Here is a 5,106-nt window from a genome sequence, read left to right on the forward strand (position 1 = left end):
TAATAAATGTTATTTGCAGTTAACAATTTTCTTTTTTCTTTATTACAATATTTATGGCAAGACTAGGTATATTTTAATTATTAATCGTCTACGCATGGCGGATGGCGTCAGCGGCAGTTATATCAGCGTGTTTGTTTTAATGTCTTGTTTTATTTGTTCTTGAAATATTGGTTTATATTTAACCGACTGAACGAGGGTTTAATTTCAATGTGCATATTTTATTTTTATAATAAATCTTACGAAATCAATTAATCTAACCTAACCAACTAGATGGTACATCATCATCATCACCAATATCATCATTATGATACTTCGAAACCATATTTTAAACAAATTTAAAGATTAAATAAAAACAAGTTGGAGTATGGTTAATGTTTTAAAATCATTTTACAGTCTGAAAAAAACAAAAAACTATGTAAGACGATATACTAAGCCCCGGGCGACAAAAATAAATTGTTTATTTAATTCAAATGTCAGATCAATTCTCACGGGACCGGAGTTATTGTATAGGGATCAAATCGTGATTTGTAAAATATAATAAGCGATTTATTTGCATTACCTTATTGGGGTTTAGACAAATGATCGCAGATACTGGTGTCTGATAGCGATATTGTACGGTCGGCAAAAAAATTTCAACCACCAGTTGTAGAGCTAAGTATAACCAGATAAAACCGCGTATTTACACTTTTAACCACGTAACCGCCCGTTAAAATGGTAAATAAAAAAACTCTGTAATAAAACTAGTCGAAAAAGAATTTTTTATCCGTCATTGTTTTTCCAAATTATTATTATTTTTAATATATTATTTCGCCTTATTTCTTACTCTTCAATCAAATAATGAATGCCCTGTAAATATTAGCTCAATTTTTTCTTGTTGTTATTTTAAAGAAAAAACTTAACCTCCTTCACGTAGTCAAAACTAGGCCAAATTTAAATGGGACCATAGGGCAGGCTTCAAATAACCAGCTATCAAATAGAGAAAGAATCTTTTTTTTTTTTATGTTACAGTCGGCAATGGCGCTGGTGGGACGCCTGATGGTAAGCGCTACCACCGCCATGAACATTTGGAGAGGCATAAGGTCCATTGCAGACCTTACGCCTCGACAAATGGATTGTCGACTTTTTGGGAAGGGATTAAGAAAGGATTTGCGATAGGAATAAATGAAAGGACTGGGAAGGGTAAGGAAAAGGATATGGGCCTCATTCAAATCGATTCTCCCAGTAAAAAATAATAAAGTAACAAACACAAACAGTCCATTTGATAACCTCCTCCTTTTTAAAGTCTGTTGAAGCTGGTCATATTAAACATAAATATCAACGAAACGATAAGAAATAAAAACACTATTTTCATATTTATTAAAAATACACAAAAACCGTTATTAACTACATGTAAAAACTCGAGGAAATTATCACTTGAGCTTCATCAGCAGACGTCATTTATTATACATTCTGGAAATTTAATATATTGTTTAAAAATAATAAGTAAATTAACATCTATAAAAGGTTAAAGCAGGCTTATTAACGAAATACCAAGTCCCATCTCACCAAACATGGTGAAAGATTCTGTTGTCACTTAATAAGCCATTCGTTGCGCTCACGTTTCCGTAATGTACTTAAATCTGAACTTTTTCACGCACGACCGACCTTGACGAGAGTTCGGATGATACTGACCTGTTGACGAGATTCTGTTATCAATTATATGTAACTAGCTGTCACCTGGCTCTGTTTGTTGATGGAGGTTCTACATTCGATTGTATTTTAACCGGCTTTTCCAAAAAAAGGTTTTGAATTCGAATTTTTTATTTTTTAACCATCGGAATGAATATTTTTGTGTTTGATTGAAATTTGTTGGTATTGCTAAATAGCAAATACGAAATGGATATCAGTGATCTTTTTGGTAGAAAAGATTTATTTGCAGTTGGTGTAATATTTTGTCGAACAAAACCTCTCTCTTATAGGTTACCTATATTTAGCTTAAGTGTCAGTTTGTTGTAAATGAGTTTATGATAAAGAAAATATGTCTAAATTTATAAATATACGTTACTTGTTATAGCGTGAATGTAATGATTTAAATTCGTAAGTAAATAATAAAAAAAGCAAACAAATACCTTGTTTGTAATCTTGTTGTTTGTAAAATTCAAAACAATATCTTTTCTCTCTAATTGAGACATGCCAGAGATTTAGGAAGGGAGAATTCAGGTTTACTTATTAGTCAAGGGCTTTTAGATATACTTGAAATAATTAAGGAAATAGCTAATCTTACGGTTGGGACGAAGTCGTGAAACCTTATCAAACAAACACGTTTATGCAAGGTTGGCGAATTATCATATTAAGGTCAAATTCGAAACGTTTTTTGAGAACAGTGAGACATATAAAGAAAAAGAAATAAAAAGAAAAAATATGGTTTTTACACAACAATCAATACAAAGCATAATATTGTTATAAATACAAATAAATGTAAGAAAAAAAAAACTAAACAATGAAAAAAAACATTGTTTTTATACAACAATGAATATAAAGCATAATATTGTTAAAATACAAATAAATGTAAGAAAAAAACAAAAACTAAACCTGCGATGGCCGGGAATCGAACCCGGATCAACTGCTTGGAAGGCAACTATGCTGACCATTACACCACCATCGCAGTTGAATAACGCGTCGAAATTATCGTGTAGTATCTGTTTGTGATAGTATTTAGTAATGTCATTAACCTTTTTAATTTTGTTATCATTTATTGAGGTCATTAGAGGTCAATGTATATTTTTTTTCTACGACACTCATATTTTAAGTCCATGGAAATTACATTTGGCTATAAAAGTATCTCAGAGAACTTCGTTATTTGATGTCAAAATAGGTTTTAAATGTATTAAAATACATAATTAAATTACAAATTACATTTTTAGCCCTTTAAATGCAAAATACAAAATATTAGATATTATTCAGTTTGGACAAGACATTATTGGTAGCGAATCGAATGGTCTACAACTTTGTTCATATTGCTTTTCATCGTAAAACGGAATCAGATTAATCTCATAAAGGTACAATGAAATGATTTTTTTATTTTCGTTTTGTAGTGCTCCGAGATAGCAATGTAATGAAATGCAATTAATGAAATATTTTAATAAAAAAATATATTTTTCATTATTTATTTTTTTTACTAAATAAGATTTTTTACTAAACAATGTTACACAATAATAAATAAAAAATCTTAAGATTTTCTTTCACAAGCTCGATCGAGAAATATCAAAATCACTTCGACTGTTCCGATGGATCTATGATGACCAAGGAAAATAGGGATTTATTTTTAACAGGCACTTTCATGCCCTGCAATTTTTTAAATAGGTAGCTTTATATGACCCATCAAGGATCTTACCGCACCTATATTCATTCATTCACCTATATTATAACCTCGTGATCGGCTAAAGATAAGGCAAACAATAAATAAATAGAATAGTATGATCGTGCGCCGGCGCAGGCGATCGCAATTACTTTGTAAATCGCCGCCAGTCGATCGTGATCAAGATTTAGGATGCGCATGATTTATCTTTTTTGCGGACGTGTTTTTTATATCTTCTTAATTTCTTACACTTCATGTTGATTATACTTTTTTTAGTTAATAAAAGAAAATATTTCTCATTTTATTTTATCACATTATCTATTTACTAACATTAATGCAATAAAAATTGTTGACTGTTATTAAATAATAAAAGCGTACAGTTGTTGTAATTTGTTCGAATAGTGATTATCCGAATTAATTATTATACCGAATTGATAAAATAAAATTGTTTCCGAACAGTTTCCGAATGAACAGATTCCTACAGAATGGAAAAGATAACTTTCAACACCACTGTATCCTATAAATATATAAAAAAACTAGCTGCGTCCCGCGGTGTCGCCCGCGTAAGTCCGTATCCCGTAGGAATATCGGGATAAAAAGTTGCCTATGTGTTATTCCAGTTGTCAAGCTATCTACGCACCAAATTTCGTTGCAATCAGTTCAGTAGTTTTTGCATGAAAGAGCAACAAACATACACACATCCTTACAAACCTTCGCATTTATAATATTAGTAGGATAGGATGTCCACCCTACTTGTATTGTCGCATATCGATAAACCGTGACCCCTATATAATTGGCCGTTCCCACGCCGGACTCGAATCTGTAACCTTTTCACTTGTTAGCCGTTCCGGGCCAAATCTGCGCGCGGGGGTCAAGTTGCTTTGGGCAGGGTCAGTGGCAAACACTTTCAACTGTTATTTGCAATACCGGTATTTTAGATACCGGTATCGGTATGTCACAACGATAACGGTTTATTGTTACATTCGGTATTGTTGTGGTAATAACGCTATTTGGCTATATATTAACAAAGGTGAAAGGCTTCCATTAAAACTATATTTTTACTTCGCGTGATGTTAAATTTATGTAGTATGTATTTATTTTTATCTAAGCTAATATTCTTAAGAGGATTTCGTTTTTTTATTTGTATTTATGTTTGTAAAGTTTTCACACTAAAACTGTTGAACCGATTTCAAAAACTATTTCACAAAAAGTTGTTAAATATCCTATTAATATATATTGTACACGCGACAATCTATAAGTATGGATGGACGGATGTATGGATATTTGTTACTCTTACACGCAAACACAGCTTATCCTATCTGCGTGAAATTTGGTACAGAGATAGATCATAGTCTAGATTAGAATATATGCTACTTTTTAACCCGAATACAACTCGAATGAGGTAACCAGTCACATCTAGTAGGCTATGTATAACCGATGCAACCTACAAGTAGATTATAAAGTCGCTTTTCTTCAGGTGCATATATAAATTGCCTGAATCTACCATTTACAGTTACCTAAGAATACTGATGCTATGTAACGCTAATCGCAAGGCAAACATAATATGTGTCGCCATTAAAACAACCACGCACGCTGCGACTAAAAACCCGCTATAAAATATAACTAGCTGGTGCGCGGTGCGCGGGCTGCAAGCAGCCCGCGTGGATTTTTGCGTGGACCAGTATTATCACGACTTAATAGATGGTGCGCGGTGCGCGGGCAGCAAGCAGCCCGCGGGGCTTTTTGTGTGGACCAGTCTTATCAAGACT

The 5,106-nt window shown here is 32.6% G+C and overlaps 1 protein-coding gene and 1 non-coding gene across 3 annotated transcripts in view; both read right to left on the minus strand.

Moving 5' to 3' along the window:
* Window positions 1–5,106, minus strand: part of LOC119835829 (GAS2-like protein pickled eggs) — a 120,269-nt gene that overhangs the window by 20,960 nt on the left and 94,203 nt on the right. The gene's annotated exons all lie outside the window — the stretch shown is intronic.
* Trnag-ucc lies at window positions 2,573–2,644 on the minus strand. Its single transcript has one exon. It is a non-coding gene; the product is annotated as a tRNA-Gly (tRNA).

Source organism: Zerene cesonia, chromosome 2 (genome assembly GCF_012273895.1).
Source record: "Zerene cesonia ecotype Mississippi chromosome 2, Zerene_cesonia_1.1, whole genome shotgun sequence".
NCBI classification, from domain to species: Eukaryota; Metazoa; Arthropoda; class Insecta; order Lepidoptera; family Pieridae; genus Zerene; species Zerene cesonia.